We start from the raw sequence: 13,824 nt of genomic DNA, 5'->3' as shown, positions 1-13,824 counted from the left end.
GGTGCCAGAATGTGGCAACTAGGAACTTTTCACAGCAACTTCATTTGAAGCCTACTTGTGACAATAAGCCATTTTCACTTTCTATAGGTATATCAGGAACAAAAGAATGACTAGAGTAAGATTAGGGCCAATCAAGGATAGTAGTGGAAAGTTGTGTATGAAATCAGAGGAGATAGGGGAAGCGTTAAATGGATATTTTTCGTCAGTGTTTACACTGGAGAAAGACAATGTTGTCGAGGAGAATACTCAGGTACAGTCGACCAGGCTAGATGGGATTGAGGTTCACAAGGAGGAGGTGTTAGCCATTTTGGAAAGTGTAAAAATAGATAAGTCCCCTGGGCCTGATGGGATTTATCCTAGGATTCTCTGGGAAGCCAGGGAGGAGATTGCAGAGCCTTTGACCTTGATCTTTATGTCGTCTTTGTCGACAGAAAGACTGGAGGATAGCAAATGTTGTACCCTTGTTCAAGAAGTGGAGTAGAGACAACCCTGGTAATTATAGACCTGTGAGCCTTACTTCGGTTGTGGGTAAAATGTTGGAAAAGGTTATAAGAGATAGGGTTTATAATCATCTTGAAAAGAACAATTTGATTAGCGATAGTAAACACAGTTTTGTGAAGGGTAGGTCATGCCTCACAAACCTTATTCAGTTTTTTGAGACGGTGACCAAACAGGTGGATGAGGGTAAAGCGGTTGATGTGGTGTATATGGATTTCAGTAAGGCGTTTGATAAGGTTCCCCAAGGTAGGCTATTGCAGAAAATAAGGAAGTATGGGATTGAAGGTGATTTAGCGGTTTGGATCAGTAATTGGCTAGCTGAAAGAAGACAGAGGGTGGTGGTTGATGGCAAATGTTCATCCTGGAGTTCAGTTACTAGTGGTGTACCGCAAGGATCTGTTTTGGGGCCACTGCTGTTTGTCATTTTTATAAATGACCTGGAAGAGGGTGTAGAAGGATGGGTTAGTAAATTTGCAGATGACACGAAGGTCGGTGGAGTTGTGGATAGTGCTGAAGGATGTTATAGGATACAGAGGGACATAGATATGGTGCAGAGCTGGGCTGAGAGGTGGCACATGGAGTTTAATGCGGAAAAGTGGTTCACTTTGGAAGGAGTAACAGAAATGCAGAGTACTGGGCTAATGGCAAGATTCTTGGTAGTGTAGATGAACAGAGAGATCTCGGCATCCAGGTACATAAATCCCTGAAAGTTGCCACCCAGGTTAATAGGGCTGTTAAGAAGGCATATGGTGTGCTAGCCTTTATCAGTAGGGGGATTGAGTTTCGGAGCCACAAGGTCATGCTGCAGCTGTACATAACTCTGGTGCGGCCGCACCTGGAGTACTGCGTGCAGTTCTGTTCACCACATTATAGGATGTGGAAGCTTTGGAAAGGGTTCAGAGGAGATTTACTAGGATGTTGAGTGGTATGGAGGGAAGGTCTTACAGGGAAAGGCTCAGGGACTTGAGGTTGTTTTCGTTAGAGAGGAGAAGGCTGAGAGGTGACTTAATAGAGACATATAAGATAGTCAGAGGGTTAGATAGGGTGGACAGTGAGAGTCTCTTTCCTCGGATGGTGATGACCAACACGAGGGGACATAGCTTTAAATTGAGGGGTAGTAGACATAGGACAGATGTCAGAGGCAGTTTCTTTACTCAGAGAGTAGTAGGGGTGTGGAATGCCCTGCCTACAACAGTAGTAGACTCGCCAACTTTAAGGGTATTTAAGTGGTCACTGGATAGACATATGGATGAAAATGGAGTAGTGTGGGTCAGATAGGCTTCAGATGGTTTCACAGGTCAGCACAACATCGAGGGCCAAAGGGCCCGTACTGCGCTGTAATGTTCTATGTAAGGGTTGGTGCAGACTTGATGGGCCGAATGGCCTCCTTCTGCACTGTAAATTCTATGTTAAATTCTGAACAGTCAATTCTAGTTTATCGAGAACATTTTTTCCTCAAAGCTGTAAATGCCTGTCCCACGCACTCTCCCTCCTCCCTGGGCTGAAATCCAAACCCATCTCACCATCTGCACCATTTCTTTCCTCCACTCCCAGTTTCCTCCCTCCCTCTCCTCTGCCTGGGTTCAGTTCTCCAGCTCCTGTCTGCAGATTGACAATAAAATCAATGGGTCTTATTGGGGGGTTTGGGTTCTCCAGCGGGTGTTTGTGAATCCTCCCCGCCCACCTGCCAGGGTTTCCTTCCTTGCCACAGATCAGAGTCCTCATAGATTTGAGTGCAAAGTGTAAGCTCTTATTTATTATCCCCTCCCCCATCCTGTGATGTGAACCACCCTCCAGTGTGTGAAGCAGGATGGTGCCCGTTAACCTGGGCCTGTTCCCGGGAGGGAGGGAGAAGCTCCGCAGCTGCAAACCAGGGAGCTGACAATGATGGTGAAGGGTTTGCTCCAGCTCACAATGCCCGGGACTGATTGACGGCGGGTTCGGACCAATAGGGAGAGGGGGCGGGGCTGGAATACCTAACAAGAGCAGCTGATCCTCCAGCCAATCAGAGTGAATGGGAGGCGGAGCAAAGCTCTCGCTCCTTCCGCATGCGCCCGTCCACCCGGGCCTGTCTTGGGAAAAAGCCCGAGCAGCTTTCGCCGTTCAACTGCTGTACGCGAGCTTCGTGTTCGGGGTTTGCGGCCTGCGAGAAGTTTTTATGAAACCTCCCGACCCATCCACCGGCTCATCCCTCCCTCAGGACTCACCTCGCGGGATCTGACCGGCTAAGGATTTCCACCCGACAGCCTGAATCCTGAACTGTCATCGGCACTGCGCATGCTCTAGTTTCCGTTGGTGACCGGCCTCTGCCCCGCCCCTCATTCACTCCGATTGGCTGGAGGACCAGCTGCTCCGCTCAGCCGTTCAGAGCCACCCCTCTCTTCCAATTGGACGAGAGCTTCCGTCAATCACTCCCTACGCATTGTGAGCTGGAGCATGCGCAGTGCCGATGCTGGACTCGACGACGACGACGGGCGGGAGGGGGGGTTCACTGAAACCCGGTGGAGGTTCCAAACCCCAATAAGAAATTTCCAGGCCCGGGTTTGCATCGAGCGGGGGGGACAGCTGACAGGCCTGAGTTAACGGCCTCCGTCTTTATAGAGGCTGCAAACCCGCAGGGGGCAAAACATCAGAGATAGAGTTTGTTGTGAAACCAATGGGATATTGTAAAACAGGAGGTCAGGGTGACAGTCAACAATAACTTCTATTTATATAACACCTTTAACATCAGAAATCATCCCAGTCAACTTCACAGGAACATTATAAAACAAAGTGAGACACCCACACACAAAAGGAGATATTAGGGCAGGTGACCAGAAACTTGGTCGAGTTTTAAAGAGTCTGAAAGGAGGTAAGTGAGGTGCAGACGGGGAGGTTTCGGGAGGGAATGCAATGCTTGGGGCCGAGGGAACATAAAACCATGGCAAAGTAATTAGAATCGGGAGTGTGCACGAGTCGAGGATCAGAGCTGTGCACATTTCCCAAGAGGGTTGTGGAGCTGAAGGAGATTGCAGAGATCGGGAGAGATGAGGCCATGGAGGGATTTGAAAACAAGGGTGAGAATTGACTGGGAGCGAATGTAAGTCTCGGAGCACAGGGAATTAAGACATGGGTTGCAGACGTTTGGATGGCCTTAAGTTTACAGAGGTAGAATGTGGGAGAGCAGCCAGGTGTGCAACGGAATTGTCGAATCGGGAGGCGACAAAGCCATGACTGAGGTTTCAGCTCCAGGTGCACAGACACAGGAGAGAGGCCGGATAAGAACATAAGAACTGGGAGCAGGAGTAGGCCATCTGGCCCCTCGAGCCTGCTCCACCATTCAATGAGATCATGGCTGATCTTTTGTGGACTCAGCTCCACTTTCCGGACAGAACACCATAAGCCTTAATCCCTTTAATCTTCAAAAAATTATCTACCTTTACCTTAAAAATATTTAATGAAGGAGCCTCAACTGCTTCACTGGGCAAGAAATTCCATAGATTCACAACCCTTTGGTTGAAGAAGTTCCTCCTAAACTCAGTCCTAAATCTACTTCCCCTTATTTTGAGGCTATGCCCCCTAGTTTTGCTTTCACCCGCCAGTGGAAACAACCTGCCCACATCTATCCTATCTATTCCCTTCATAATTTTATATGTTTCTATAAGATCCCCCCTCATCCTTCTAAATTCTGAGTACAGTCCCAGTCTACTCAACCTCTCCTCGTAATCCAACCCCTTCAGCTCTGGGATTAACCTAGTGAATCTTCTCTGCACACCCTCCAGTGCCAGTACGTCCTTTCTCAAGTAAGGAGACCAAAACTGAATACAATACTCCAGGTGTGGCCTCACTAACACCTTATACAATTGCAGCATAACCTACCTAGTCTTAAACTCCATCCCTCTACCAATGAAGGACAAAATTCCATCCGCCTTCTTAATCACCTGTAAACCAACTTTCTGTGACTCATGCACTAGCACACCCAGGTCTCTCTGCACAGCAGCATGCTTTAATATTTTATCATTTAAATAATAATCCCGTTTGCAGTTATTCCTACTAAAATGGATAACTCACATTTGTCAATATTGTATTCCATCTGCCAGACCCTAGCCCATTCACTTAACCTATCCAAATCCCTCTGCCGACTTCCAGTATCCTCTGCACTTTTCGCTTTACCACTCATCTTAGTGTCATCTGCAAACTTGGACACATTGCCCTTGGTCCCCAACTCCAAATCACCTATGTAAATTGTGAACAATTGTGGGCACAAGGATCCCTGAGGGACACCACAAGCTACTGATTGCCAACCAGAGAAATACCCATTTATCCCAACTCTTTGCTTTCTATTAATTAACCAATCCTCTATCCATGCTACTACTTTACCCTTAATGAATTGCATCTTTATCTTTTGCAGCAACTTTTGAAAATGAAAATCGCTTATTGTCACAAATAGGTTTCAATGAAGTTACTGTGAAAAGCCCCTAGTCGCCTGTCTGGGGAGGCTGGTACGGGAATCGAACCGTGCTGCTGGCCTGCTTGAAAAGCCAGTGATTTAACCCAGTGAGCTAAACCAGCACCTCCAGTGAGCTAAACCAGCCCCTGTGTGGCACCTTGTCAAAGGCTTTCTGGAAATCAAGATATACCACATCCATTGGCTCCCCGTTATCTACTGCACTGGTAATGTCCTCAAAAAATTCCACTAAATTAGTTAGGCACGACCTGCCGCTTTTGAACCCATGCTGTGTCTGCCCAATGGGACAATTTCTATCCAGATGCCTCGCTATTTCTTCCTTGATGATAGATTCCAGCATCTTCCCTACTACCGAAGTTAAGCTCACTGGCCTCTAATTTCCTGCTCTGTGCCTACCTCCTTTTTAAACAGTGGTGTGCTAATTTCCAATCCACCGGGACCATCCCAGAGTCTAGTGAATTTTGGTATATTATCACTAGTGCATTTGCAATTTCCCTAGCCATCCCTTTTAGCACTCTGGGATGCATTCCATCAGGGCCAGGAGACTTACTAATGTAACGTAAGTGGAAACAGGCAGTCTTAGTGATAGCACAGACAGGGGTCCAAAGATGTTCAGGTTAGGTGGATTGGCCAAGTTCCACACGCATGGGTACGGCCTCAACCGGGACTTTGGATTCATGTTGCATTACATTCACCCCCTCACCATCTGGCCTGGGCTTGCGAATTCCTGCCAACTGTGCTGGCTTGAGACAATTCACATCTCTTTAATCTGTGATTATCCCTCTCTCCAGTTGCACCATCTAGACCTGTAAAGATTTAATTACCTGCAAAGACTCGCATTCAAAGTATCATCTCGCATCATTGAATTTGTCTGTATATGTGGTTGTGGAACCCACCTCTTCATTCACCTGAGGAAGGAGCTGCGCTCCGAAAGCTTGTGATTTGACACAAACCTATCGGACTTTAACCTGGTGTTATAAGACTTCTTACTGTGCTCATCCCAGTCCAACGCCGGCATCTCCATATCTAGACCAGTAAAGCAGAGAACCAGGCTGAAGCTTTGGGGATCGGGGTTCCACACGGCAGATTAAGTCAGCAACCCAATTCAAGGGCAATTTGGGATGGGTGTAAATGAACAATGAAAATGTCAATCATATAACTTTTCCACACACAGAAATGAATGGGGGTTGAGAATGTTTCTGTGCGGGTTTAAACCGAGGACCTTTAAGCAAACATGATAATCACTACACTACAGGAACAGGGAACAGCGCTTAGCGCACTGACCGAGAATAGTAAACTATGCGTCCTTATTGCACTGAAGAACCTGCTGTTGTGGGAGTACAATTTGACTGAAAATTAGGCAACTGGCGGAGAAATTGATCTGACATTAGAATCATAAAATGCCACAGCACATTATAAAACCATTCACAACTAATACATGTGAACTCTGAAAGCGATTCCTGCCATTCCCCATCACAGAGTATTTTGCAGGGTATCATTTGGAACTTTTCAGGTGTGAGGTAATGCATTTGTTTAACTATTGAACAATAAATAACAATGATACAACTTATCTGCAAATTTTAATGTGTAACGTCAATAATGTTTCGAATAATAATAATGAGGGACATTTGGTGTGTGAGGGAAACGTGATAACCAGTACACTGAAAAAACAGCTGATTGGCAATGAGCCCATTGGACTGGTGTTTGGAAAATCTGTTGTGCTATCTGTAAAAGTGACAAAAATCGAATCAAAATATAGATTGAAAAAGAGCAAATCGATTAGTCTCAATGCCTTTCTTTCTTTCTGTGATCTTGAGGATTCTCTATTCCAATTATTCTTCCAATTTGCTTTTGAAAAAGGAGTTTCTGCAGAATCCTTGCTCAGTTTGATTTAATGACAATGTTCCCCATGTCCAATGACCAGAAGATTTGGACATGAAGATGGTGTAGTTTACGATATAAACATTATGTAATCATGCAATTGGTTTCATATTGAATTTACAAAAGTGTATTTTTCTGCTGAAGCATCTTGTCATTATTTCTGAGTTGATAACAGAATTTAATACATTTGATCTACATCCTGTTTACAGAGTCTGTCTATTAGAGAGGGATTTGTAAAGTGTAACAAAGCCTTCTAGAGATGACTTTGCTGAAGTAGTTTACCTTATTAGATTTCAAATTAACTATGAAATGTAGACATGACCGCCCAGCAAATATCTAAGGGCGAAATGATTTCCTCTCATTCAGTAATAATATCATTCTTATGTTCCTTTGAAAAACATCAAACAATTTTGCTCAGTATTTGTTCCATTACTCCAAACGTGATATTATTTGATATTTATGTCCTCATCCTAAAATGTGACTCTCTGAAATATACAACATTTAATTGCAAACATGACTGACAAAATAAATCGAGTCACTTGGTGATATAAGTTCTGTTGAGTTCATTTGAGATTGCCCATGTCAGTTTTTAAACACAATCAAATATCTTCACAGGTAGGAGATTAAAGAATGATAAGTTTATTATATTTGACCCTCTTTGTTCTGGGTATGAAATGAGATGAGGAGAAATTTCTTCAACCAGATAGTGGTTAGTCTGTGGAAATTCTTATCACAGGATATAGTTGAGGCCAATACGTTCTTTGTTTTCAAGAAGCAGTTAGATATAGCACTGAGGGCGAAAGGGATCAAAGGATATGGAGGGGAAAGCGGGATTAGGCTATGGAGTTGTATGATAAGCCATGATCATAATGAATGTCAGAGCAGGTGCCAAAGGCCAAATGATCTCTTCCTGCTCCTATTTTCTATGTAATCCCTTCCCTCACTAAGAGCAGGTGAACGGTCTCTCCCCAGTGTGAACTCGCTGATGTTTCTGCAAACTGGATAAAGCACGGAATCTCTGTCCACACTGAGAGCAGGTGAATGGCTTCTCCCCAGTGTGAACTCGCTGGTGTGTCTGCAGATTGAATAATTGTGTGAATCCCTTCCCACACTGAGAGCAGGTGAATGGCCTCTCGCCAGTGTGAACTCGCTGATGTCTCCGCAGACTGGATAAATCACTGAACCCCTTCCCACACTGAGAGCAGGTGAATGGCCTCTCTCCACTGTGGACTCGCTGGTGTGTCTGCAGACTGGATAACCAAGTGAATCCCTGCCCACACTGAGAGCAGATGAATGGCCTCTCCCCAGTGTGAACTCGCTGGTGTCTCAGCAGATTGGATAAATCATTGAATCCCTTCCCACACTCAGAGCAGGTGAATGGCCTCTCCTCAGTGTGAACTCGCTGATGTCTCCGCAGACTGGATAAGTCACTGAATCCCTTCCCACACTGAGAGCAGGTGAATGGCCTCTCTCCAGTGTGAATTCGTTGGTGTGTCCGCAGGTTGGATGAATCAATGAATCCCTTCCCACACTGAGAGCAGGTGAATGGCTTCTCTCCAGTGTGAGTTCGCTGGTGTGTCTGCAGATTGAATAATTGTGTGAATCCCTTCCCACACTGAGAGCAGGTGAATGGCCTCTCCCCAGTGTGAACTCGCTGGTGTGACTGCAGACTGGATAACTGTGTGAATCCCTTCCCACACTGAGAGCAGGTAAATGGTTTCTCCCCAGTGTGAACTCGCTGGTGTGCCTGAAGGTTAGATAACTGAGTGAATCCTTTCCCACATTTAGAGCATGTGAACGGCTTCTCCCCAGTGTGAATGCGTTGATGAATCTCCAGCTTAGACGGGACTCTGAATCCCTTCCCACAGTCCCCACATTTCCACGGTTTCTCCATGTTTTAGGTCTCCTCGTGTCTCTCCAGATTGGACAATCAGTGGAAGCCTTGTCTGCACACAGAACATGTGCACTGTCTCTCCTCACTGTGAATGGTGTGATGTTTTTTCAGGCTGTGTATCTGGTTGAAGCTCTTTCCACAATCAGTTCACTGGAACATCTCTCACTCGGGTGTGTGTTGTGTGGGTCTCGGTGCTTTTCCAGTCACACTCATATTTAAAATCTTCTGAAGCCGATAGATCGGACAAACATTTCTCCTTCTCGCCGATGATATTCAGAGCCCGATGATATTCAGATCAGAAGGAATCGAATTAGTTTGTCACATCACAACATGATGTTTGAGATTATGTCTATAATTCCAGCTCTTCCAATATCCTTTAAAAACAATTAACAAAAGTTATCATTGTTCGTACCGGATAGAAATTCAGAACAGACAATTCTAGTTCCTGTGGAATATTATTTCCTCTCTCATTGTAAATCTCCATCACACACAATCTCCCTCCATTCTCACTCTGCCGTATTTAATATTCATCCTCCCAATTCTCCTGAAGGTGCTGATTCATGTTGATTGACAGATCCAAGCTCAGCTCACTGCTTCCTGACCAGGACACAGAGATTAGAATAGGAGCAGGAGTAGGCCATTCAGCCCACCGATTCTGCTCAATCATTCAATGAGATCCTTGGCCGATCTACCTCAACACTATTTTCCCACACAATCCCCATATCCCTCGATATCTTCAATATCTAGAACCCTATCAATATTTGTCTTGAACTACCTGATGACTGAGGCTCCACATTCTTCTGGGACAGAGAATTCCAAAGCTTCACCACTTCCTGAGTGAAGACCAAGATTGCCGATTTCCACCTCAGGAACATAGCTCAACTCCACCTTAGTCTCTGTTCATCTGCTGCAGGAACCATCATCCATTTTTCTGTTACCTCTCAAACAAATTATTCCAACGCACTTGCAGCCGGACTCCAACATTAAACAACCCCCTCCATCCCATCCCAAACTCTGCTACCCATGTGCTTACTCACGCCAGCATCTGTGCCCACTGATCCACTGAAATGCTTCCTTTTAAAAGGCACAAAAAGTTTAAATTTCTCATTATTCTTTTCCTCCATGGTAATGATCATCCCTGATCTCTGTAATCTCCTCCACACACACCCCTTTGAGATCTCTGCACTCATTTAATTCCAGCCATTTGAGAATTCCTGATTTGAATCTGTCCACCATTACTGCGTTGCCAAGGCCTCAATTTCTGGAATTTCCTCCTTAAAACTCCGACTCTCAAACTCACTTTCCTCAGTTAAGATTCGCCTTAAAATCTAATATCTCCTCATGTGACTCTGTGTCAATTGTTATTTTGTAATGTTTCTCTGAACTTTTCTCTGAAAAGTTATATTCTGTTCAAGTCATAATATAAATTCGAATTATTGACACTGTTCTGGACATATATTTTTCCCCATAAATAGGAATTTGTAACTCAGAGTGCTGGACATTCTGTCATGAAGAAACGTTTAAAAAATGTTGCCCCCAACAATGATGGCGACTGAGCATGCGCTCTGCTGTTCGTGCCCCAATAAAGATGGTGGGTGCGCATGCGCACCACTGCCAGTACCAAATAACGATGGCGGCCGCATAGTCTGATCTGCAATAAAGCTGCGGCCTCCGCTCAGTTCCCCAGGCACCGGTAGGTTATTTTCCGGATTTTCGGTGCAAATAACAAGTTCCCGAAGCGTGCCTAACGACCCGCGTAATCGAGCTCTCCCTCCGTCCCGCCATTCCCACCTTCACGGATTGTGGATCCGAGAACGAACGTTTTTCTGCATCGCCATTAATCACACTGCGCATGCTTCACTCAGTTCAGTCCCGCCCCCTCGTTCACGTTGATTGGCTGGAGGACCAGTCACGACCGATCGGTCCTCCGGACCCGTCTACTCTTTGCCTATTGGTCGGTGCTGCCGTCAATCACTTCGCGCATTGTCAGGTGTCGGGGGCGGGGTTTACAAATCCCGGGCGCGGCCCCAGAGCCGAACGTGAAACAATGAACATTCTCCACTCTCACGGTCCGTCACTTCCGGTTTCTCTCCACAAACAACCTCATGGAGACCAGGGGGGGAGACACTGACCCAGTGACAATGTCCCTGCATTGGTCACCCAGAGAGACAGGAAAATGTTCTGGGGACATCGGCTCCAATCCATTCAATTAATAAAATCTGGAATTTAAAGTTAGTCTCAATGATGGTGACTGAGGGTCACTGAGAAAATCTCCAATGTCACTGGATTAGGTCAGAAAGTAGGAAACTAGTTAGTTTAATGCGTGTTGTTGGGAAACTATTGGAATCCATTATTGAGGAAGTAACTGGACATTTGGAAAGTCGAACTCCAATCCATCAGAGTCAGCGTGGTTTTGTGAAGGGTAAATCATGTTTGACTCATTTTGAGCAGTTCTTGGAAGATGTAACAAGCCAAGTGGATAATGGGGTCCTGTAGATGTATTTGGACTCCCAGAATACATTTGATAAGGTGTCACACAAAAGGTAATAACGTAAAATCCCACGGGGTTGAGAGATAATATATTAGCTTGGATAGAGGATTGGCTAACCAACAGACAGCAGAGAGTGGGGATTAGATTTGTTGACAAATGTACTGAAGACAAATGTTTTTACCCAAAGGGTGGTGACGGCCTGGAATGCGCTGCCTTCGGAGGGTGATGGAGACGGTTTGCCTCACATCCTCTAAAAAGGTACCTGGATGAAGACTGGCATGTCATAACATCGAAGGCTGTGAAACAAGTGCTGGCAAATGGGATTAGGTAGGTGGGTCAGGTTTAACACGTGTCAGTGCTAACTTGATGGACTAAAGGGCCTCTTCTGCACTGTGAAAAAAGTGAAAGGAAAATGAAATGAAAATCGCTTATTGTCACACGTAGGCTTCAAATGAAGTTACTGTGAAAAGTCCCTAGTCGCCACATTCGCCTGTTTAGGGAGGCTGATACGGGAATTGAACCATGCTGCTGGCCTGCCTTGGTCTGCTTTAAAAGCCAGCGATTTAGCCCAGTGTGCTAAACCAGCCCCTCTGAGCTGCTGATGATACAAAGTTCGGTGGCATCATAGACAGCATAGATGATTGCATTAAATTGCAAGAAGATATTGACTGACAGACAAGGTGAATGGGCAAGATTGTGGCAATATAAACAAGTGTGAGGTTATCTGTTTTGAACCAAAACAGGATCGAACTGAGCACTTTCTGAATGGAAAGAGGTTCAGTACAGTCGGTGTCCAAAGAGACTTGGGGTTCATAGAATCTACAGAATGGAGACAGGCCCTTCGGCCCAAACTGGTCCATGCCAACCAAAAGGCCCATCTAAGCCAATCCCATTGGCCTGTATTTGGCCCATATCCCTCTGAACCTTTCCTATCCATGCATCTGTCCAAATGCCTTTTAGTGTTGGAAATGTCCCTCCTCAACTCCTTCCTCTGGCAGCTCATTCCGTACTATCCTCTGTGTAAAACCGTTGATTCTTAGGTTCCCATTAATTCTTTCCCCTCTTAACATAAACCTGTGCCCTCTGGTTCTCGATTTCCCAACACTGGGGAAAAGACTGAGTGCATTCACCCTGTCCATGCCTCTCATGATCTTATGCACCTCAATAAAATCACCCCTCAGTCCCCTACGATCCAAAGATAAAGGTCCTGGCCTGTCGAATCTCTCAGTCCCTTGAGTCCTGGCAACATCCTTGTAAATCTCTTCTGCGCTTTCTCCAGTCTAATAACATCTTTCCTATAGCAAGGCGACCAAAACTGAACACCTGCCGACTGGGCCGTGAATCCCCGAGGTAAGTTATTTATATTAACTGTTCCGAAGCTCCTCCTGCTCGGGTTCACACCAACTCCGCTCCCTGTGTTGGTGAGATTCATACCTGGGTGTCTGGAAAATCGTTAGGACAGTAACTGTCCTGTAAGGTAATGAGTCCTTTTCCCAATTGGCTGAGGAAGGCAGTGTGTCACAAGGATGGATGTGTTGACCGATTAATGGCTGGAGGATGGGGGCAGGTTATGTGATCAAACCTCCAGGAATACATTTAATCAAAGTTGGCGAGGAGAGAATGTTGTGAATTTCTATCCTAAACTGACAGTAAGGTTTCTGTAAATTTACAGGATACTGGAAGAGGAGGTTTAACAGACGGGAAACGCAAACCAAATGTCACATCGCGATCTGACAGAGTCACTCGATTCATCAGAACCTGAATATCTGCAGCAGCTGGGTGTGGAAGGTAAAAGGTTTGTCTGTTCTGTCTGTGAGGGAAGATTTCAGGTCTCAGTGTGACTGGAAAAGCCCCGAGATTCACAAACCCTGGTTAGACCAAACCTGGAGAACTGTGTTCAGTTCTGGGCAACAGACCTGAGGAAGGATAGAATGGCCTCGGAGGGAGTGTAGCACAGATTTACCTGAGTGATATCTGAACCCTCCGTGGTTAAATTACAAAACTAGATTACACAAAAGAGTCAGAGACATGATGCACAGAGAATGGCATTCGGCCCATTGAATCCATGCTAGCTCTCTGGAGCAATCCAGTAAGTCCCATTCTCCTGCTCCCTGTATCCTCACAGGTTTATTTCCCTCAGATGTCTATCCAATTTCCTTTTGAAATCAAATCATTCATTGTGTCTATTTTCAAACTCCCTCACAGGCAGCAAGTTTCAGGTCATTGCCGCTCGCTGTGTAAAAACATATCTCATATCACCTCATATCTCCTGTATCTTTTACATACAAACTAGGAACAGGCCACTCGGCCCTTCGAGCCTGCTCAGCATTCAATTAGATTGCGGCTGATCTCATTCTAACCTCAACTCCACATTCCTGCCTCCCCCCCGATAACCTTTCACCCCCTTGCTCGTCAAGAATCTATCCAGCTCTGCCTTAAAATATTCAAGGACTCTGCTTCCTCTGCCTTTTAAGGACGTGAGTTCCAAAGTCTGATAACCCTCAAGAGAATAAAAAATCCTCATCTCCATCTGAAATGGGTGACTCCTTATTTTGCAACAGTGACACCCTCGTTCTCGATTCTCCCACAAGAGGAAATATCCTCTCCACATCA

At 45.4% G+C, this 13,824-nt stretch overlaps 1 long non-coding RNA gene across 1 annotated transcript; it reads left to right on the top strand.

Moving 5' to 3' along the window:
- The first annotated feature begins 10,263 nt into the window (after positions 1-10,263).
- Positions 10,264-12,939, top strand: LOC119961655. Its single transcript, XR_005459705.1, has 3 exons — positions 10,264-10,413; positions 11,399-11,538; positions 12,884-12,939. It is a non-coding gene; the product is annotated as an uncharacterized LOC119961655 (long non-coding RNA).
- The last annotated feature ends 885 nt before the right edge of the window (positions 12,940-13,824 follow it).

Source organism: Scyliorhinus canicula, unplaced genomic scaffold (genome assembly GCF_902713615.1).
Source record: "Scyliorhinus canicula unplaced genomic scaffold, sScyCan1.1, whole genome shotgun sequence".
Taxonomy (NCBI): Eukaryota; Metazoa; Chordata; class Chondrichthyes; order Carcharhiniformes; family Scyliorhinidae; genus Scyliorhinus; species Scyliorhinus canicula.
The sequence above is the reverse complement of the archived record's forward strand: the minus strand, read 5'-3'. Positions and strand labels throughout refer to the sequence as shown.